This window comes from Euleptes europaea, chromosome 3 (assembly GCF_029931775.1).
Source record: "Euleptes europaea isolate rEulEur1 chromosome 3, rEulEur1.hap1, whole genome shotgun sequence".
Lineage (NCBI taxonomy): Eukaryota > Metazoa > Chordata > Lepidosauria > Squamata > Sphaerodactylidae > Euleptes > Euleptes europaea.
The window spans coordinates 117,144,362-117,168,060 of NC_079314.1; the positions used below are offsets into that span (position 1 = coordinate 117,144,362).

The following is a 23,699-nucleotide window of genomic DNA, read 5'->3' on the forward strand; positions in this document are numbered from 1 at the left end:
GAGTTGGTTTTTATAAGCTGACCTTCTCTACCACTTAAGGGGAAATCAAACCAGCTTACAATCACCTTCCCTTCCCCTCTCCACAACAGACACCCTGTGAGGTGGGTGGGACTGAGAGAGCTCTAAGAGAGCTGTGACTAGCTCAGGGTCACCCAGCTGGCTTTATGTGGAGGAGTGGGGAAACCAACCCGGTTCACCAGATCAGCCTCCAATGCTCATGTGGAGGAACAGGGAATCAAACCCGGTTCTCCAGATTAGAGTCCACCACTCCAGAAAATACAGAAAGGTACGCAGGGAGACCAGGTATGATATCATATATCGTTGCTGTCCTCAACACACATGAAGAAACGCAATGGAGAATCAATTCGGAGGGAAACATCAGAGGGAAAGCCGCCCCCAGTAAAAACAGAGGAAACTCTGGACCAAGTACAAGGTGGAAACAAACGGCTGAGAAGAATGCATGGATGCTTGGAAAGAAACGGAAACTGTTTGGGGCCAGAAACAGAGCAATAACACTGTGCGGAAAATCCCCGAGTGTGTCATGCAGCAGACAGGCACAAGGGAACCAAATAGATAAACACATTATAGGATGGGGGAGACTTGTCTGAGCAGTAGTGTGTGTGAAAAGGATCTTGGGGTTTTAGACCAAACACTGAACATGAGTCAGCAGTGTGATGCAGTAGCTAAAAAGGCAAATGCGGTCTTGGGCTGCATCAACGGAAGTATAGTGTCCAGATCACGCGAAGTGATGGTATCGCTTTGCTCTGGTTAGACCTCACCTAGAGGACTGTGTTCAGTTTTGGGCATCACAATTTAAGAAAGATGTAGACAAGCTGGAACGGGTCCAGAGGAGGGCAACAAGGATGGTGAGGGGTCTGGAGACCAAGTCCTATGAGGAAAGGTTGAAGGAGCTGGGTATGTTTAGCCTGAAGAGAAGACTGAGAGGGGATATGATAACCATGTTCAAGTACTTGAAAGGTTGTCATAGAGAGGAGGGTGCCGAGTTGTTTTCTCTTGCCCCAGGACGTTGGACCAGAACCAATGGGTTGAAATTAAATCAAAACAGTTTCCGTCTTGACATTAGGAAGAATTTTCTAAAGTTAGAGCAGTTCCTCAGTGGAACAGGCTTCCTCGGGAGGTGGTAAGCTCTCCTTCCCTGGAGGTTTTTAAGCAGAGGCTAGATGGCCATCTGTCAGCAATGCTGATTCTATGAACTTAGGCAGTTCATGGGAGGGGGGGCATCTTGCCCATCTTCTGGGCACTGTGTGTGTGTGTGGGAGGTTGTTGTGAGTTTCCTGCATTGTGCAGGGGGTTGGACTAGATGACCCTGGTGGTCCCTTCCAACTCTGTGATTCTATGATTCTACACTGTATACTTGGATTTTGAAAAAACGTCTGACTCCCTGAAGGAGTTCAAACTGCGAATGTAAGTGCATGTAATTTTCTTATTTTTCTTTGTTATTTCAAAAAATGTTAATAAAATATCATTTAAAAAAAAGAAAGAAAATCTTTTGACAAAGTCCATCATCAAAGAGTCCTGACATCAAGGAATAAAAGGGCAGGTCTTCTAAGTTATAAGACACTCACTCTGAATAAATTCACAGTTTTTACAATGGAATCTCTTTTGGGAGTGGTGTTATTTAACTTGTTGTGAATAAGAAATCTAGAGGCAGATATCACTAACAAGAGATACCAAATAGCAGAGACACCAAGACCATCCAAACTTTAAATGCTTTTGTGCTGGTGTTCAAGGTCTATGTGAGAGAATATTCAAAGTCAAGAATTGGATTTTTGTCCCAGGCTGGAAGATGAGCAGCGCTGTCCTAAATAGAGTTAGTCCCTTCTAAGACCATTGGCGTCAATGGGCTTAGAAGGGTATAACTGTGTTTAGGAGCAAACTGTATAATTATTTATTCACGTCATGTCCTTCATTTATTGTCTTCTTTTCTTGTTGAGATTTAGAACAGATTACGGAATTAGAAAACCCCAAGAGGATTTCAAGGCAAGAGATCAGTAGAGATACGTAATATCCATAAAACTGGATTACAACATGAGGACAAATGAAATAAAACACAGTATATCCATCCAGCAAACCGTATAATGCCATTTTCATGTTAGGCAATATTCCAATCCAGAAACATAAATTATGCATAGTTCAGACAGAAATCTTGATGTCTATGCTCTCATCTGGGGCGGAATTGCCTTGGTACACAGTATTTTCTGCTCTGACTGATTAAAAAAATGAGAAATCCCTAGAATAACAGAACTACCAACATAGGCACATGAAGCTATCTCATACTGAATCAGACTCTTGGTCCACCTAGGTCTGTATTGTCTACTTAAAAGATTTCAAGGCAAGAGATCAGCAGAGGTAGTCTGCCATTGCCTTCCTCTGCGTAGCAACCCTGGACTTCCTTGGTGGTCTCCCATCCAAGTCCTAACCAGGTCTGACCCTACTTAGCTTTCAAGATCTGATGAGCTCAAGCTAGCCTGGTGTACCCAGGTCACAGCTAAGGTTCTTAGAGGCCATCTATTCCAACCCCTGTTCAGCACAGGAAATCCAGAGTAGAGTCTCCAGCTTCTGCCTGAAGACCCCCAACAAAAGAATCCACAACCCCCTCCTAGGTAATTAGGTAATCCTATGCCAAACTGCACTGAACGTTAAGAGATTTCTCCTCATGTTCAACCAAAACCTACCCTTCGGCTTGTTTACATCTGGTCACCGTGACTTTCCCCCTCTCTACTGGAACTTGGGGGCACCTGACAAAATTGATGGGCAACACATTCAGAACAGACCAAAGGAAATATGTCTTTACTCAACAAGGAATTACATTGTGGGATTTGTTACCAGTGGATGTCATGATGGTCAGGGGCACAGATGATTTTAAAAGACAGATTGATGGAGGAGGGAGGTTCATCAATGGCTACAAGCCTTGGTGACAAAGGGGATCCTCCATATACAGAGGCAGTCAACCTGTGAATACCATTGCCAAGACGCAACATTGGGGAGGGCCTCAACCTCTATGCCCTGTTTGCTGGCCCACCAGGTCAACTGTCTGGCCATTGTGTGAAACAGGATTTTGGTCAAGACGGCCCACCAGTTTGATCCAGCAGGGCTCTTCTTACGTTCTTTAGTTAACAATGCTGAGCATTTGTATGGTGCTTTCAGTGTTCAAAGCGCTCCACGTAGATTATCTGGTTATGATCTCGACAATACCCCTGCGAGGTAGGCCAGCACGTCCCTATATCACAGATTGGGGGAGACTGAAGCTGAGAGAGAGAGAGAAACTTGCCTAAGGCCACCTCGTTGATTTGAGGTAGAGACGAGACTTTAACCATCAACTTGATGGATCACCAGGGGGTACAGTGCCAGCACATCTGGGGCCCTGGCACACTCCCTCCTGGGATGCCAACACGGTAGGCATAGCAACCATGGCCCGGGCTTAACCGTGACACTGCCAGCAAGCCTAAGCCTTCAGGAAAATGAGTCACTGCATTCCTCCTCTGTTGCCTGATAAACCTCCTTCTGACAGAAACTCACCTCTGGTTCCCTTCAGGCCAGGCGGCCCCCATCATCGTCAGTTGAATGAGCCAACTGTCTCCCCCCCCCCCCATCCAACTGATTCCACCGATGATGTCACAAGGCCCGTGTTGTCACGGCAACTAGCCAAGCCGCCTTGCAAAGACAGCGTGCCGGTGATGTCAGGCCGTGACTCAGGTTTGCAAATACATTTGGAAACGGTTATACCAAAGCATCCAGTTGCAAAGGAGGAGGAGGAGGAAGAGGAGGTGATGTCAGGCCGTGACTCAGGTTTGCAAAAATGTTTGGAAACGGTTATACTGAAGCATCCAGTGGTGGTGGTGGTGGAGGAGGAGGAGGAGGAGAAGGAGAAGGAGAAGGAGAAGGAGGAGAAGGAGAAGAAGAAGAAGAGGAGGAGGAGGAGGAGGAGGAGGAGGAGGAGGAGGAATTGGTTTTTATATGCCGACTTTCTCTACCACTTAAGGGAGACCCAAACCGGCTTACAATCACCTTCCCTTCCCCTCCCAACAACAGACACCCTGTGAGATAGGCAGGGCTGAAAGAGCTCTAAGAGAGCTGTGACTAGCCCAAGGTCACCCAGCTGGTTTCCTGTGTAGGAGTGGGGAAACAAATCCAGTTTACCAGATTTAGCCTCCGTAGCTCATGTGGAGGAGTGGGGAATCGAACCCAGTTCTCCAGATCAGACTCCAGACTGCTCCAAACCACCGCTCTTAACCACTACACCACGCTTACTCTCAAGTTCTTTCTATGCTGGAAAATCTTAAAATCAAGGGTGGGAAAGGACAACTTTCTGCGATGACAGTCTAGCTATTTTATAGAGGACTAAACCGTGAAGCTGTAATATAGAAATTCAGGGTGTGTTAAGAAAACAATGCATATATATGTATATATTGTATTTTAAATTATGAAGACTGCTATATGTTTTTCTATATGTTTTTTTTTTGCTGTTGTTCATTTTATTGAATAAATATAATTTTTAAAAAAGTTCTTTCTATGCTGATTTCCTCCCCCCCCCCCTTTTAGTAGAGTATTCATCACTGGGTCGTTACATATATTTCTAGGCACAATTCAAGGTGCTGGTCGTGAACTTCAAAGCGCTATATGGTTTGGGGCCAATATACCTGAAGGACAGCCTAATCCCCTATGAGGCCTCACTTCAAAAAGGGCGTGGACAGAATTGAGTGGGTGCAGAGGAGAGCGAGGAGGAGGATCAGGGGCCTGGAGACCGAGCCCTGCGAGGAAAGGCTGAGGGACCTGGAAATGTTCAGTCTGGAGAAGAGGAGGTTGAGGATGGACATGATTGCTCTCTTTAAGTATTTGAAGGGCTGCCACTTAAAGGAGGGCAGGGAGCTGTTCCTCTTGGCAGCACAGGATAGGAATCGCAATAATGGGTTTAAATTGAAGGCGGAAAGGTACCGGCTGGATATTAGGAAAAAATATTTTACAGTAACAGTAGTTCAGCAGTGGAATCGGCTACCTAGAGAGATGGTAGGCTCCCCCTCTCTGGCAGTCTTCAGGCACCGGTTGGATGAACACTTGTCAGGGATGCTTTAGGCTGATCCTGCATAGAATCCTAGACTTGGAAGGGGCCATGGAGGCCATCTAGTCCAACCCCATGCTCAATGGAGGATCAGCCTAGAGCATCCCTGACGAGTGTTTGTATCAGCCTCTGCTTAAAGACTGCCAGTGAGGGGGAGCTCACCATCTCCCTAGGTAGCCGATCCCACTGTTGAACAACTCTTACTGTAAAAAATTTTTTCCACTAATAACCAGCCAGTACCTTTCCGCACACAATTTAAACCCATTATTGCGAGTCCTATCCTCTGCTGCCACTGTGCAGCGGGTTGGACTATATGGCCTGTACGGCCCCTTCCAACTCTATGGTTCTACTATTCTATATAGGCTCCTATTTAAAAGATAATGACGCGGGCAAATGAAAAGTGCTCCTCGCCTCTTTCTGGGCCAGCTTGTAACAGTATCTGTTTTCTTCCTTGGTCGCAATTTCACTCCGTCCCGGCCTGTCAGCTTATGCAATTGCTGGCTGGGGCCAGAAACCCATACCCCAGTTTACGCAGCCAAATGTATGCCCTGGAAGCTGTAAAATCTCACGTTCCTCCCCAAATAACCACGCCCCAAGACACAGACAGCACAAGCCGTGCCCGGCTCTCTATTCTGCAACCAGCCTGACGTCACCGAATGTTGTCCCTCTCCAAATGCCAAGGATCACAGAGCCCCTTCAGTAGGTTTTAGGGTCATGGCGCGACTCCCGCAAATGCCATTGCGAGTCTGACGTCCGGGACCCCAGGTGGCATTTCGAGGTCCGGAGCCAAGTCTGACACCTGAAGAACATGCAGAATCCAAATGGTGCCTCCGAAGGAATCCTGAGTCAACGGGAGCCCTGCAAACAGCCCATTCTGTCCTCTATCATATGCCCGCTTGCGGGGAGCTCTCTAGGACGGTTGCAGCCCTGGGACAGAATGTGATCCAGCCCTTGGCGTCGATCAGCTTCGTGAACACAGAATTCCCAGTCGGTGTCTTCCTACAAACAAATGTCGACCCACTGGACCTATAAAGGACCTAGATTAGCAATATGTTTCCCCCAAACAGGGCAAATTCACATAGGCTAGGAAAGCATCTGGATCTGGCAACCCCACACCCCATCCCCAGCCAGTTTGTTGGGGAGGTGGGGGGAACTGGCAACCCTATTTCCAACAGGTCACAAGCAGTGAATCACAAGCAGAGAGAGCTAGCGTGGTGTAGTGGTTAAGAGTGGTGGTTTGGAGTGGTGGAGTCTGATCTGGAGAACCGGGTTTGATTCCCCACTCCCCCACATGAGCGGCGGACACTAATCTGGTGAACTGGATTTGTTTCCCCACTCCTACACAGGAAGCCTGCTGGGTGACCTTGGGCTACTCACAGCTCTCTCAGCCCCACCGACCTCACAGGGTGTCTGTTGTGGAAAGGGGAAGGGAAGGTGATCGTAAGCCGGTTTGATTCTTCCTTAAGTGGTGAAGTCAGCATATAAAAACCAACTCTTCTTCTGAATAGCAGCTCCCTTCTGTGCTTGAAAGGAATTCCAAGGAGAAGTGACTAAGTAACTATGTTTTCATAACTCACCTGGCTTAAATATTTTAAAAAAAATACAGCAAGTTTCTAGTTCTCATGGCTGCAAAAAGTAAACAGTGTGCCAGCAAGCAGTCTTTCGCCCCTTTCTTTTTCATTAGCATTTTCTGCCTGTACTTATTCCTGGCAGTAGTAGAAAAGAGCAAGAGTCCAGTAGCACCTTAAAGACTAACAAAAATATTTTCTGGCAGGGTATGAGCTTTCGTGAGCCACAGCTGAAGAAGTGAGCTGTTATTCTTGGCAAATATTCAAAATCCTGTGAATATTGTGTGTTTAGTGCCATCGCTTCCAACTCACAGCGACCCTATGAATCAATGTCCTTAACAGCCTTGCTCTGATCTTGCAAATTGAGGGCTGTGGCTTCCTTTATAGAGTCAATCCATCTCTTGCTGGGTCTTCCTCTTTTCCTGCTGCCTGTGAATATTGCAACCAGGAAAATCACGGGAAATGTAAATGTATGGATAATTCATTTTGGACCCAACATTTCAGTTGGGAGGAGGGGACGAACAGACACCCTTCCCCTATTTTAGAGTCATTTTTTTCACATAAATAATAGCAGCTATGGCATGATTCTAAAGGTCTTCTCTCCTGCAAAATCGACACCACTTGGGCTGGGAGCCACGTGGGTAAATATTTGTGTGGGTGGCTCCCTAGACAGTCTATTCTAACTGCATCTCTTTAGTAGTTCTGCTAAGTTAACCCTCCCCCAGAAAAAAAAAATATTACAAGAAAAGCTGTGTGATGAACTAGGTATTTCCCCATCCCCTGGTGCATACTGATGGATTTTAGCAATGATCCAGCGATGCAGGCCCATTCTTACTCTGCTTTCTATTTAGATGTACTATTTTCTCACTCAAATCAGGAAAACAATACCAAGAATCGACAGCTTACAGTGTTGACTTGCTGACAACCAACCGTGTCCCAAGCACGCCTCCCTCCTCTCATGCAGCTGTTCTACATTTTAATTTTTCCCCCTGCCTACTAAAACAAAATGTACACAAACATTAAAGGTACGATCAGCACGTGCAGTGAGGAGGGGCTTTGGCTCAGTGAACACACATGAACACATGAAGCTGCCTGATACTGAATCAGACCCTTGGTCCATCAAAGTCAGTATTGTCCACTCAGACCAGCAGCGGCTCTCCAGGCTCTCAGGCGGAGGTCTTTCACATCACCTACTTGCCGAGTCCCTTTCACTGGAGATGCCAGGGATTGAACCTGGGACCTTCTGCATGGCAAGCAGATGTTCTACCACTGAGCCACAGCCCCTCCCCGAATAGAGAGGGTGTAGAGGAGAGCGACGAGGATGATCAGGGGCCTGGAGACCAAGGCCTACAAAGGGATTGAGGAGGGATTTGGGATTGCTCAGTCTGGAAAGGAGGAGGTTGAGGGGGGACAGGATTGCTCTCTTGAAGGATTTGAAGGGCTGTCACTTAGAGGAGGGCACGGAGCTGTTCCTGTTGGCAGCAGAGGAGAGGACTCGCAATAATGGGTTTAAATTGTGGGAGAAAAGGTACCGGCTGGATATTAGGAAAAAATATTTTACGGTAATGGTAGTTCATCAGGGGAATCTGCTACCTAGAGAGGTGGTAAGCACACCCCAGTTTGCACAGCAGAAGGCATGTTGTGCCCTGACCTGGATAGCTTGGGCTAGCTGACCTTGTCAGATCTCAGAAGCTAAGCAGGGTCGGCCCGGTTAGTACTTGGATGGGAGACCACCAAGGAAGTCCAGGGTTGCTACGCAGAGGGAAGCAATGGCAAACCACCTTTGATAGTTTCTTGCCTAGAAAACTCTACTGGGTTGCCATAAGTTGACTGTGATTTTATTGCACCCCACCCCCCCACCTACACAAGACATACTGCAAAGATAACATTTGAGTTCAAGCAGGAGAGTTGGCTGTATTCCCTCCCCTGTGAGGGTTATGTTTGGCACCACCCCTCTTGGCTTTTGCTCTTGGTTATTTAATTCTGACTTGGGGAGGTGTAAATTCTTCTGAATCGCTGCAGTCCTTTGCTGGTCCGAGATATATTTTGCCTGAATTATTAGGTCATTGTTTTGATCCACAGGTTGGAGATCTAGCATTGTGCACTTCCAATTATATTTTAATTGCACGTTTATGTTTGACGCTTCATACCCTGTTGCTCACACATGAAATTGCCTTTGCTCTATCAAGGCCATGATTGCCTACTCAGAAGGGCGGCAGCTCTCCAAGGTATTTGAGCAGGGGTCTTTCTAGGGTTGCCAGCCACCAGGTACTAGCTGGAGATCTCCTGCTATTACAACTGCTCTCCAGCTGACAGAGATCAGTTCACCTGGAGAAAATGGCCACTTGGCAATTGGACCCTATGGCATTGAAGTCCCACCCCTCCCCAAACCCTGCCCTCCTCAGGCTCCGCCCCAAAACCTCCCACTGGTGGTGACGAGGGACCTGGCAACCTTAGGTCTTTCACATCACTTCCTACTAGATCATTTTAACTGGAGATGCAGGGGACTGAACCAGGGGACCTTCTGCATGCAAAGCAAATGCTGTACCCCTGGACTCCAAAGCAACTCACATCGTTCTTATCCCCTCCAAGTTATCCTCACAACAGCCCTGTGAGGTGGATTAGGCTGAGTGTGTGTGACTAAGTCCAAGGTATGGTTGCCAACCTCCAGGTGGGGCCTGAAGATTTCCTGGAATTACTGCTGATCTCCAGACTCCAGAGATCAGCTCCCCTGAAGAAAATGGCAGCTTCAACGGGAAAACTCTCTGCTATGCCATAGATTCTAGGTGAAATCCCTGCCAAAATTCTCCCCTCCACAGGCACCATCTTCAAACCTCCAGGTATTTCCCAGACCAGAGTTGGCAACCCTAGCCCAAGATCACACAACAGCAGTGAGCTTCCGCGGCACAGCGGGGGATTCGAACGTGGGTCCCCCTAGCTGGATACCCTAAACTACTACACCACTCTGGCTCAAACAATACAAGTCAGCCGCCATAAGATCAGTGGAACAGAAGTGGAACAGGACACCATTTCCCAAGGAAGTGGGGAGGAGACACGTGCAATAGTAAATTTATCACTTAAACTGCTTGGAGGGTGTTCTGTAACAGCGACGGCGCAACCCTTTAAGAAATAAATATTTGCCAAGACGCATCCCCTTGTAGCAAGCGTCCCGCTAGGCTGAGAACAGCAAAACAGCAAGCTCTGAACGGTGAATTCCAGGAACCAACCCTAAAGCTGTGTTTACGGACGATATTTGCCCGGCATCCGAAAATACCTCGAAAAACTCAAACCACGTTGACCTGATCCCACTGCCAGGGGGAGTTCGACAGGCAGAGGCCTGAAAAGAGGGTGTCTTCTTTATTTGTATTTTTCAATCAGCTGCTGCAGGCCGGGACGCTTGCAAAAATATGTTTTCTCTCCCGGAGAGCGGTGCAAAAAAACCAAGACAGCGCAGCTTGTTTATCAGGCTCGGCTGTTCCCAGGGCTTCTTGGAAACTGCTCCTCCATGGGGAAGCCATGTGAACGGGCCCCGCGCCGACAAGCGGCCGGCATGCTTCTTTCACATGGCTCGGTTACGGAGAGGTCAGGCAACAGAGAGGGAAGAAAGCGGAGACTTCCTCCGGCTGTGCACGCGGAAGGAGCGTGCACAGTCGGGGAAAAGCAGCTGAGATTGCTGGCCTGCCCATCTGTGCACAGTGGCTCTTCCCAGAGGCCCGGCTGTTGCCCTGCAGAGCAGCCTGCTGCAGAGAAGGTCCTCCAAGCTGCCTTAACCAGCCTCGACTTGCCGTTGTGGTGGGGTGGTGAGAGTGTCGGGCTAGGATCTGGGAGACCCAGGTTTGAATCCCCCCTCGGACATGCAGGTTGGCTGGGTGACCTTGGGCCAGTCACAGACTGTGAACCTAGGGTTGCCCGCCTCCAGGTGGTTAAACAAATAAGAGCATCGCTATGCCCGTACCTAGTAGGTTTGGAAATCAGCACAGTCAAAGTACAAAATTACAAAATTATTATTAGTGATTAGGACAAATTACAACAAGTGTTATGCAACAACAACAAATGCTATCCTACTATTCTAGCTGTATCTGAAGAAGTGAGCTGTGGCTCACGAAAGCTCATACCCTACCAGAAAATATTTTTGTTAGTCTTTAAGGTGCTACTGGACTCTTGCCCTTTTTGACTACTGCAAACAGACTAACACGGCTACCCACTGTGAATTATCCTACTATGATACATATATACAAAATTCTCTCAATGTCAACCACACAGGTGTACACATATTCTCGATGCTATAGGTGCAAATATGCAATTTTTCTTTATGGCGAGGTTGAAAAGTCCAATTCAAGTAGGATATCCAATGAATGGTATAATCCAAAAAGAATGAGCTGGGGGACAGCCGTTTCAAGACGTTTTCTTCATTGTATCCCTCGAGGAACCATGAATTTAACTTGAAGTAGTATTGGATTGAAGACTAATGACAAATTACCAGACCTTGGACTTTGCAATGGTATTTAATTGAACATGGGGCTGAAGAAAACATCTTTGAAACGGCCGTCCCCCAGCTCATTCTTTTTGGATTATACCATTCATTGGATATCCTACTTGAATTGGACTTTTCAACCTCGCCATGAAGAAAAATTGCATATTTGCATCTATAGCATCGAGAACCACACCTGTGTGGTTGACATTGAGAGAATTTTGTATATATGTATCATAGTAGGATAGCATTTGTTGTTGTTGCATAACACTTGTAATTTGTCCTAATCACTAATAATAATTTTGTAATTTTGTACTTTGACTGTGCTGATTTCCAAACCTCCAGGTGGTGGCTGGAGTAGGGTTGCCAGGTCCCTCTTTGCTACCAGCGGGAGGTTTTTGGGGCGGAGCCTGAGGAGGGTGGGGTTTGGGGAGGGACTTCAGAGAGCCAGCGTGGTGTAGTGGTTAAGAGCGGTGGTTTGGAGTGGTGGACTCTGATCTGGAGAGCTGGGTTTGATTCCCCACTCCTCATGAGCGGCGGACCCTAATCTGGTGAACTGGATTTGTTTCCCCACCCCTCCACATGAAGCCAGCTGGGTGACCTTGGGCTAGTCTCACTCTCTCAGCCCCATCCACCTCACAGGGTGTCTGTTGTGGGGACGGGAAGGAAAGGTGATTATAAGCCGGTTTGGTTTTTCCATTAAGTGGTAGAAAAAATTGGCACATAAAAACCAACTCTTCTTCTTCTTCTATTGGCTGGAGATCAGCTGTAATAGCAGGAGATCTCCAGCTAGTACCTGGAGGTTGGCAACCACAGGCTGGAGATCTCCTGCTGTTGCAACTGATCTCCAGCCGATGGAGATCAGTTCACCTGAAGAAAATGGCCACTTTGGCAACCGGACTCTATGGCATTGAAGTCCCTTCCCAAACCCTGCCCTCCTCAGGCTCTGCCCCGAAACCTCCCACCAGTGGAGAAGAGGGTCCTGGCAACTCTAGTTCCCTTGGAGAAAATGGCCGCTTTGGCAATTGGACTCTATGGCATTGGAGTCCCTCCCCTCTCCAAACCCCGCCCCCTCCTCAGGCTCCACCCCCAAATCTCCAGGTATTTCCCAACCTGGAGCTGACAACCCTATCTTAACCTAACCCGCCTCACAAGGTTGTTGCGAGCTTAAAAAACAGAGAAGGGAAGGATGTGGTAAGCCACTTTGGTTCCCCATTGGAGAGAAAAGTGGGATATAAATGATGCAAGTAAAAAATAAATAAACTAAGCACCCCACATGTTAGGGATGCCAGCCTCCAGGTGGGGCCTGGGGATCTTGTAGTGAATGACATTCAGGAACTTCCTGTGTTTTTCTCCTTGATGCCAAAAAGAAAAAATCCCTCTTGCTTGTTCTCTTTGCGAGTTTGACTTGAACTGGAGAGATCGAGCACAAAAGACAGGTCACCCCCAGGGTGAGTCCTTGAGCCTGTCGCAATTTCTCACTGGGATGCTGTCATGTAGGGCGGTCATCTCCAGGTTGGGAAATTCCTAGAGATTTGGGGGAGGGGGAATCCTGGGGAGGGGGGTTAAGGAGGGGAGGTGTGACAACGGGGTATAACGCCATAAAATCCACCCTCCAAAGCAGCCATTTTCTCAAGGGGAACTGATCTCTGTGGTCTGGAGATCCATTGTAATTCTGGGAGAACTCCAGGCCACACCTGGAGGATGGCAACCCTATATTCTTAGGGTAGCTTTTCTCTCTCTCTCTCTCTCTCTCTTTCTGTGTGTGTCTTTCAGCTTCAGCCTCCCCTCAGCAATATGGCGGATAACACCAGCCTACCATACAGGGGTGTAGTAACAATTACAAGGTAATGCATGTGAACTACTTCCAATACTGAAAGTGCAATATAAATACTTAAGAAGATTAGTTTTACCAGGTCTTTCAGCAAAGAAGGGCATCATATACCGGTCCAGAGTCAACATTTCCGCTGAAATGAATCCACCCCTGTGGTAAAAATTTGATCCTTGCCTGCTTTCAAATGGCAAGCGTTTGCTCTTTTTAACAGCGGGTTTCCATAGTGCTGACCTAGTCAGATTTTGGAGCAGAAATCCAGGACCCCAGCTCATGGAGTCAGTGAAAGGGGCAGTCCAAAAACAGACATAGTTTCATGAGGTTTCCAACCTCCAGGTAGTGGCTGGAGATCTCCTGGGATTACAATTGATCTCCAGGCGACAGAGATCAGTTCCCCTGGAGAAAATGGCTGCTTTGGAAGGTGGACTCTATGGCATTATACCCCTACTGAAGTCCCTCCCCTTTCCAAACCCCGCCCTCCCCGGGCTCTAGAGTCATAGAATCATAGTTGGAAGGGGCCTTAGAGGCCATCTAGTCCAACCCCCTGCTCAATGCAAGATCAGCCTAGAGCATCCCTGATCAGCCTCTGCTTAAAGACTGCCAGAGAGGGGGAGCTCACCACCTCCCTAGCTAGCCGATTCCACATTTGAACAACTCTTACCGTAAAAAAAAAAACCCTACCCCCAAAATCTCCAGCCTCTACCCCAAAACCTCCAGGAATTTCCCAACCCAGAGCTAGTACCTGGAGGTTGGCAGCCCTAGCAGTAAGGGGGGGCAGTTAACACCCACTGGACCCACCGTTCTTTCCTAAAAGGAACCCAGAAATCCCATCTGCTGCTTTCAGTGTTGTCTTTCAGCGGCTTCACTTCAAACAACCACCCGCACCATAATCCAGATGTGTAAACCGGCCCTGAGGCAGTCAGAATAGCATCGCTTCAAGAACAAGCCCTGCGATATCCGCCGTTGTAATTTTCCATAAGGTACAGTCGAGGTTATTTCCTAACATCCCCGAACAAAAGTCACACCCAGTTCTTGCTCTAAACAAAACATCCCCCTGGTTTCCAGAGGCACGGCTTATATAAACTAGAAGGTGGAGGGGAGGGTCAGGATCGGGACCTTGAGGCACGCACGGAAAAGCGGTGTGCCCAATTAAGCCAGGGAAGCAGGTTTTACAGGGAGAAACTGTGATGCGTTGACAGCAAAGGGTAAAATCACTTTATCCGTTTTCCTGCTGAAGTTACAAAGTAGCGTATGTCCACATGTGGGAAGAAGAAGAGGAAGAGGAAGAAGAGGAAGAAGAAGAGTTGGTGTTTATACCCCGCTTTTCTCTACTGTTAAGGAGTCTTAAAGTGGCTTACAATCTCATAAGAATTTAAGAAAAGCCCTGCTGGATCAGACCAAAGCCCATCAAGGCCAGCAGTCTGTTCACACAGTGGCCAACCAGGTGCCTCTAGGAAGCCCACAAGCAAGACGACTGCAGCAGCACCATCCTGCCTGTGTTCCTCAGCACCTGCTCCTCTGATACTAGAGAGAATAGGTATGCAGCATGACTAGTATCCATTCTAACTAATAGCCATGAATACCCCTCTCCTCCATGAACATGTCCACTCCCCTCTTAAAGCCCTCCAAGCTGGCAGCCATCACCACATCCTGGGGCAGGGAGTTCCCCAATTTAACTATGCGTTGTGTGAAGAAATACTTCCTTTTATCTGTTTTGAATCTCCTTCCCTTCTTCTCCCCACAACAGAAAACTTATTCACAGATGGGGCTTATTCATAGGTGGGGCTGAGAGAGTCTGGAGAGAACTGTGACTAGCCCAAGGTCACCCAGCAGGCTACATGTGGAGGAGTGGGGAATCAAACCCGGTTCTCCAGATTAGAGTCCGCCGCTCTTAACCACCACTCTTAACCACTACACCATGAGACACAAGAGATGGCACCACTACACAACGCTGGCTTTCCTACACCATGCTGGCTCTCCTACACATACATACATACGCATCTGCACATGTAGGAAGCATATGGGAAGTTAGATCAGCACACTGGAGCAGCAAATCGACTGGCTCGTTGCCATGAATGGAAACCCCAGAGAGCATGAGTCACCAGAAGTGTGGTGGCGAGAATTAAAGGGCACCCTTTCCAATTATAGCACCTCTGATTGCCCATTGCGCCAAAAACAGAAAGTGGGAGATTCAGCCTCTTACAGAACATATAATTAGGAAAGCTGGATTAGATTTAGATGAAGGTGGAGTGAAAACTGGAGGGTGGGACATTAACAATTTGAGATATTCCCATGATGCTACATTACTGGCAGAAAATAGCGAGGACTTGAAACGACTACTGCTGAAAGTTAAAGGAGAAAGTGTCAAAGCAGGACTGCAGCTGAACATCAAGAAGACAAAAGTAATGACTACAGGAGAATTACACAACTTTAAGGTTGACAATGAGGAAATTGAAATTGTTGAAGACTTTCTGTTCCTTGGCTCCATCATCAGCCAAAAGGGAGACTGCAGCCAAGAGATCAGAAGGAGATTGAGACTGGGAAGGGCAGCCATGAAGGAGCTAGAAAAGATTCTGAAGTGTAAGGATGTGTCACTGGCCACCAAGATCAGGTTAATTCAGGCCATCATATTCCCATTACTATGTATGGGTGTGAAAGCTGGACATTGAAGAAAGTTGATAGGAAGAAAGTAGATTCCTTTGAAATGTGGTGTTGTAGGAAAGTTTTACGGATACCATGGACCGCCAAAAAAACAAATCAATGGGTTCTAGATCAAATCAAGCCTGAACTGATCCTAGAAGCTAAAATGACTAAACTGAGGCTATCATATTTTGGTCACATTATGAGAAGACAAGAGTCACTGGAGAAGACAGTCATGCTAGGAAAATCTGAGGGCAGCAGGAAAAGAGGAAGACCCAACAAGAGATAGATTGACTCAATAAAGGAAGCCACAGCCGTTTGCAAGATCTGAGCAAGGCTGTCAAAGACAGGACATTTTGGAGGACTTTGATTCATAGGGTCACCATGAGTCGGAAGTGGCTTGATGGCACTTAACACACACAGCCGCCGTTTTAATCAGTGGCACCCCAATTAATGGCACTTAGTGATGAATAAATGTGAAGCTTATGACACACTGAGTGAATTAGTCCTTAGAGAGCCACCAATAAAAATCTTGTCAAAGGCCTAAGAATCCTTTCTCAGAATCAAAAGCCCCAGGATTGTCTGGCTGAGAACTGGGATTTTTAAATGTTTGCAATTAATTTAAATGGGTGAGACAACAGCAATCCAAGTCAATGATTGTTTCTTCCTTCCAGAGCATGACTCATTCTCTCTCTCTTTGTTCCTTATCTCACTCCAAACTCAGTCCCCAGCCTGGGGGAGACAGTGAATGAGAAAAGTAAATATTTAAGGGTCTTTCTCTCCTTGTGGTGCCTGAAATACATGACCCAGAGCTCCTCTGGTTGTTTTTAAAAGACAAATGCTAAAACAGCAATGGTTGCCAACTTCCAGGTAAATCCTGGAGCTCTCCCAGAATTGCAACTGATCTCCAGAAAACAGAGATCAGTCCCCCTGGAGAAAATAGCAGCTATGGAGGATGGACTCGATGGCATTATATACCAATGAAGTTTCTCCCCTGCCCAAACCACAGCCTTCCAAGGTTCCACCCCCAAATCTACAGAAATTTCACAACTCTGAGATGGCCACCCTATAAGGCTGTGGTACGGGAGGTGGGGGGGAAGCTAGCTACTGTGGTCCATCTGAATTTCCCTCTCCTATGGATGCCATTTGCCCAGACCGGAAAGTCTCAGGCTAGTCCGGTCTTGCCCGATGTCGGAAGGTCAGCAAGTTTGGCCTTGGTTACTACTTGGATGGGAGACCACCAAGGATGTCTGGGGTCGCTACACAGAGGCAGGCAATGGAAAACCACTTCTGTTCATCTCTTGCCTTGAAAACCAGTCTTTAGAATTCTTGGCTGAGAAGAAGAAGAGTTGGTTTTTTATATGCCGACTTTCTCTACCACTTAAGGAAGTATCAAACTGGTTTACAATCACCTTCCCTTCCCCTCCCCACAACAGCCACCTTGTAAGGTAGGTGGGGCTGAGAGAGTGTGACTAGCCCAAGGTCACCCAGCTGGCTTCATGTGGAGGAGTGGGGAAACTAACCCAGTTCAGCAGATTAGCCTCCGCCGCTCATGTGGAGGAGTGGGGAATCAAACCCGGTTCTACAGATCAGACTCCACCGCTCCAAGCCACTGGTCTTAACCACATCACCCCGCTGAGGATATCGGTCTGGCTCCCTTGACTTTCCAAAGATTTGTCAAATCTATCAACTTTTGTAGGATATGTGGGGAGCTAATTGCCTGACATTATTTTGATCTGCTTTTTTGACAGCTGATTTGGTTGGCGAGTTTAAATGCTGACTATTAACTTAATTGCTGGTTCTATGGCTTTACTTTGCTGTAGGGTTTTTTGATCACATCTGTGCTGCCATGACACACTGCTTACAAGACATATTACTTATCTAGCTGAGGCAAGAAGAAGAAGAATCATAGAATCATAGAGTTGGAAGGGACTACCATGGTCATCTAGTCCAACCCCCTGCACAATGCAGGAAATTAACAATTACCTCCCCCCCCCCACAGCCCCAGTGACCTCAACCCTCCCACCGCCATGCAGGATCCCACAATCAAAGCACTCCCGACAGATGGCCATCCAGCCTCTGCTTAAAGACCTCCAAAGACGGGGACTCCACCACCCTCCGAGGCAGCGCATTCCATCATCGAACATTGAAGAAGAAGAAGAGGAGTTTGTTTTTATATATCGACTTTCTCTACCACTTAAGGATCAAACCGGCTTACAATCACCTTCCCCTCCTCACAACAGACACTCTGTGAGGTAGGGGGGCCTGAGAGAGCTGTGACTAGCCCAAGGTCACCCAGCTGGCTTCATGTGTAGGAGCGGGGAAACCAATCCAGTTCACCAGATGAGCCTCAGCCGCTCATGTGGAGGAGTAGGGAATCAAACCCGGCTCTCCAGATCAGAGTCCACCGCTCCAAACCTCTACACCACGCTGGCTGTGTGTGTGTGCCAGGAAACCTCACACCCAATGATCAATACTTTGATTATCTGTATGGCTGTTAATTAAACTCTCAAAAGCCAGGATTTGAAACCACAGGTAGGATCAGAGATTAGAATCGCATGCATGACTGCAAACCCAATCAGAGGGGTTTAGGACTATGCTGTTTCCAAATGCACCCTAATTTCTCCCTTCTTTTGGAAAGAATTAAGAATGCTGCAAAAGAGGTAATTTCAGACAGGTAACCACGTTAGGCTGCAACAATGAAATAAAGCAGGAGTCCAGTGGCACCTTAAGGCCTAACAAAATTTATGGCAGTATCAGATTTCCGGAGTCAAAGCTCAGGATGGATCTGAAGAAGTGATCTCTGACTCAGGGGAAACTAGAATATATTTTGTGAGTCCTTAAGGTGCCATTGGACTGGACACCTGCTTAGTTTCAAAAGAGGGTGAAACTCCCAAAGTCTATCAGTGCCAAGAGTCATCAGTAGAAATTATGAAGGTTAAACTCTCTCCATGGGCCCCAGTGAATTCTTAGGAGATTTGTGTGTGCTCTGAAAGCAGCAAATACTGGTCGAGAGAGTTTTTGATAGCAGATTTCCCCTGTCAAGATTAAAAATAACATACAGTCTTGTGACTAGATCTGCCAGCCTCCAGGTGGGGTTGGGAGATCTGGAATTACAACTGGTCTCTAGGTCAGTTCCCTCTGCAGAAAATGGCAGCTTTGGAGGGTGGATTGTATGGCATTATATCCCACTGAAGTCTAGGGTTGCCAGCTCCAGGTTAGGGAACATCTGGAGATTTTAGGAGTGGGAAGGGTTTGAGGAGGAAAGGGATCTCAATAGGGTATAATGCCACTGAGTCATAAGAACATAAGAAAAGCCATGCTGGATCAGACCAAGGCCTATCAAGTCCAGCAGTCTGTTCACACAGTGGTCAACAGGGTGCCTCTAGGAAGCCCCCAAACAAGGTGACTGCAGCAGCATCCTGCCTGTGCTCCACAGCACCTAATATAATAGGCATGCTCATCTGATCCTGGAGAGAATAGGTATGAATCATGACTAGTATTCATCTTGACTAGTTGCCATGGATAGCCCTCTCCTCCATGAACATGTCCACTCCCCTCTTAAAGCTTTCCAAGTTGGCAGCCGTCACCACATCCTGGGGCAGGGAGTTCCACAATTTAATTATACTTCCTTTTATCTGTTTGGAATCTCTCACCCTCCAGCTTCAGCAGATGACCCCGCGTTCAAGTATTATGAGAGGAGAAAAGCTTCTCCCTGTCCACTCTCTCCAAACCATGCATAATTTTATAAACCTCTGTCACAGTCCACCTCCCAAAGCGGCCATTTTCTCCAGGTGATCTGATATCTGTCGCCTGGAGATCAGTTGTAATAGTGGGAGATTTCCAGTCACCACCTGGAGGTTGGCAACTCTACTGAAGTCCCACCTCTCCCCAAGCCCTCCCCACCACAGGCTCCACCTCCAAATCTCCAGGAAGTTCCCAAGCCAGAGTGGGCAACCCTAATGACACCTGAACACACCTGAAGCTGCCTTATACTGAATCAGACCTTTGGTCCATCCAAGTCAGTATTGTCTACTTAGATCGGCAGCGGCTCTCCAGGGTCTCAGGCAGAGGTCTTTTGCATCACCTACCTGCCTAGTCCCTTTAAGTGGAGATGCCAGGGATTGAACCAGGGACCTTCTGCATGCCAAGCAGATGCTCTGCCACTTAGCTATGGCCCTTCCCCAACAACTAACAAAAGCAATGTGCCCACTTAGTATCCCGGCCCCTGTGTCAGATGCATTCTAGTGAACCTGGGCCCCAGCAGACATAAGGTTCGGCTCTAGTTAGTGCTTGAATGGGAGACAACCAAGGACGTCCAGAGTTGCTATGCAGAAGCAGGCAACGGCCACCCACCTCTGTTCATCTCTTGTCTTGAAAACCTTGTGAGGGTTGCCATAAGTAAGCATCCACTTGTTCCTTCCACCACCATTCAAATGCTAATTTGTTACCGGTGGGGAAGTGGTTTGCCTGCCACCCCGCGTGGTGGATCATTTACCCTTTAATATCGATCTTTATTTTCTGTCTGCGCTCTGCAATGTTACATAACACACCTTGTTCTGGGAAGCCGAGCCTTCTGGCATCGCTGGTTATATTCGCCCCCAGTTCTTCTGCTGTTTGTACCTTTGTGTGTGTGTGTGTGTGTGTGTGTGTGTGTGTGTGTGTGTGTATTTGCCAGCTGAATGTAACCATGCATCTGAGGGCCCTGGTTCATGAACATAAGACACAAGAAAAGCCCTGCTGGATCAGACCAAGGTCCATCAAGTCCAGCAGTCTGTTCACACATTGGACAACCAGGTGCCTCTAGGAAGCCCACAAGCAAAACGACTGCAGCAACATTTTCCTGCCTGTGTTTCACAGCCTACGCTCCCCATAGGACAGTTGCTCTAGTCCCCTAATCATTTTGGTTGCTCTTTTTTGCACCTTCTCAAACTCTGCAATATCCTAGTCATGCTGCATACCTACTCTCTCTAGTATCAGAGGAGCATGCCTATTATATTGGGTGTGGTGGAACACAGGCAGGATGCTGCAGTTGTCTTGCTTGTGGGCTTCCTAGAGGCACCTGGTTGGCCACTGTGTGAACAGACTGCTGGACTTTATGGGTCTTGGCTTGATTCAGCGTGGCTTTTCATACATTCTTCTGTTCACCTCACATAATAGGCATGCTCCTCTGATCTTGGAGAGAATTGGTATGCATCATGACCAGTATCCATTTTTACTAGTAGCCAAGAATAGCCCTCTCCTCCATGAACATGTCCACTCCCCTCTTAAAGCCTTCCAAGTTGGCAGCCATCACCACATCCTGGGGCAGGGAGTTCCCCAATTTAACTATGCGTTGTGTGAAAAAATACTTCCTTTTATCTGTTTTGAATCTCTCACCCTCCACCGTTAGCAGATGACCCCATGTTCTAGTATTATGGGAGAGGGAGAAAAACATCTCCCTGTCCACTCTCTCCAAACCATGCATAATTTTATAGACCTCTATCATGTCTCCCCTCAGCCGCCTTCTTTCCAAGCTAAACAGCCCTAAGCATCCTAACCGCTCCCCATAGGAGAGTTGCTCTAGTCCCCTAATCATTTTGGTTGCTCTTTTCTGCCCCTTCTCAAACTCTGCAATATCCTTTTTTAGATGTGGTGACCAGAACTGTACACAGTATTCCAAGTGTGAAACCCTTCTGCTCAGTCAATCCACTAGTCCTTAAAATGTCCCCCCCACCCCCCAAAGCTCTTTGTTATTTTCACCATATCAACTGGCATTAATTCATTCTGGAAAATGCATTACCAATACAAAAGCCAACCAGGCCCTGTTTTAGGTAGAACTGTGGAGGAACAGAGAGAGGCAATGGTATGTATCACAGCATTCAGAGGGTCAGGCTCCCCCCCCACCCCCCCAGGGTTTGCCTGGCAGAGCTCTTGTACCTTCCCTGGCAGGAAGACCATACGGGCTTTACCCATCGCTGCCTCTCCCAGAATGGAGGAAACCTCACGTGCTGAATTCCTACCTATTGCAAGGACATGAGAAAGCAATACCCCCTGGACGGTTAGGGTTGCCAACTCCAGGTTGGGAAATACCTGGAGATTTTTTTGGGGGGGGGAGCCTGAGGAGGGCGGGGTTGGAAGAGGGATTTCAATGCCATACAGTCCAATTGCCAAATCGGTCATTTTCTCCAGGGGAACTGATCTCGGTCACCTGGAGATCAGCTGTAATAGCAGGAGATCTCCAGCCACCACCTGGAGGTTGGCAAGCCTATGGATGGCCCAGACTAGCCTGATCTTATCAGATTGCAGAAGCTAAGCAGGGTCGGGCCTGGTTAGCACTTGGATGGGAGACGACCCAGGAAGTCCTGGGTCGCTAGGCAGAGGCAAGTGATGGCAAACCCCTTCTATTCACCTCTTGCCTTAAAAACCCTACGGGGTCTCCAGAAGTCAGCTGCAACTTGATGGGCACTTGACACACACTCTCCCCTGACATGCTAGCTTTCCACAAGCAGAGACTTTAACACAAGGCACAGGAACTGTGCACGTGAAATGGTGCAGCCCAGGAACGGAGTTAACCTCCACTCAATACACACAATATTGATGCAGTAGAAAAGAGCAAGAGTCCAGCAGCACCTTAAAGACACACCATGGCAGTGTAAATGTCAAAAGCAAGTAAATGACATTAACAGGGGTGATTGGGTTAAGTGTGATATGCAGAGGGATGGTAGGCATGGAGAAATTAGGATTGGTAATGAGACATGAGAGCCCCTGGGGTAGAGTGGTCAACTGCAGTACTGCAGTCCAAGCTCTGCTCACCACCTGAGTTCGATCTCGACGGAAGTCGGTTTCAGGTAGCTCAAGGTCGACTCAGCCTTCCATCCTTTCGAGGTCGGCAAAATGAGTACCCAGCTTGCTGGGGGTAAAGGGAAGATGACTGGGGAAGGCACTGGCAAACCACCCCATAAACAAAGTCCTCCTAGGAAACGTCGGGATGTGACGTCACCCCATGGGTCAGGAATGACACGGTGCTTGCACAGGGGACCTTTACCTTTTTAATGAGACGGGAATCATAAATCACACAAGGCTGGAAGAGACCAAGAGACAAGGTTGGAATCCTAGATCTCTATTCAATCCAGGAGAATGCATTGTCTAAAGCTTCATTTTATATAAATACTATTGGCAGTTAGGGTTAGAAAGAACATCTGATCTGAGAAGCAGCCAAGGAGTTGGGGGGGCAGGGGGAAGCAGCCTTTGATCTCGCCCCACAGCAGGAGGGCAGGCCAAACCCAAACCAACCTGGAGGCCTGAAAGCAAGAAAGCTCCGCCTTCCACTGGGGAGGGGGGGTTAGATTTAACTCCTTACCTTTCCGGAAAGGCATCGCTGCAAGGAGCCGCGGCTGGGGGGGAGACCAGGGGGAAGGGGCTGCAGATTGAGCCGGGGCAGAGGCCGATCTCCTGGGTCCCTGCTGCGCGGGTCTCAGACCCGGTAGTTCCCTGGAGACGGATGCATGGGGAAATGGACTAATTTGGGCAATTCCTCCAGGCAGCGTCACAGCCTCGGCTTGCAAAGGAGGAAGCTTTTAACCCTTCCCCTTTAATTTTGTTGCAAGGCGAGGAAAGAAAGGTCCCTCGCTTGCCTTGGTTCCTGCCTTCCGCAGCGTGCAAGGGACTTTTTAAAGTATGCATTTCTTTTGCAAAAACACATGGACACATGGGGAGGGGTCGTGGCTCAGTGGGAGAGCCTCTGCTTGGCCTGCAGAAGGTCCCAGATTCAATCCCCGGCATTTCCAGTTAAAGGGACCATGCAAGCAGGTGATGTGCAAGACCCCTGCCTGAGACCCTAGGCAGCCGCTGCCAGTCTGAGTAGACAATGGCCATTTTTATGCATTGGAGGGTTTGCATTGGATTTGCTGCTCTCCAGAGGCACATTTTTTCCCATCTGAATTCTCAAAACTCTACATGGGGGCTTATTTTTGAGTTTTAATAATTTGGATGGGGGAAATGTGCCTCTAGAGAGCAGCAAATCCAAGGCAAAACATCCCATGCATAAATGGCCAGTACTGAATTTGATGGACCAGGGGTCTGATTCAGTATAAGGCAGCTTCATACTGAATCAGACCCTCGGTCCAT

General features: G+C 47.8%; 1 non-coding gene across 1 annotated transcript; it reads right to left on the minus strand.

Annotated features, from left to right (window-relative positions):
* Positions 1-7,860: 7,860 nt before the first annotated feature.
* TRNAG-GCC (transfer RNA glycine (anticodon GCC)) lies at positions 7,861-7,932 on the minus strand. The gene has a single exon. It is a non-coding gene; the product is annotated as a tRNA-Gly (tRNA).
* Positions 7,933-23,699: the final 15,767 nt, after the last annotated feature.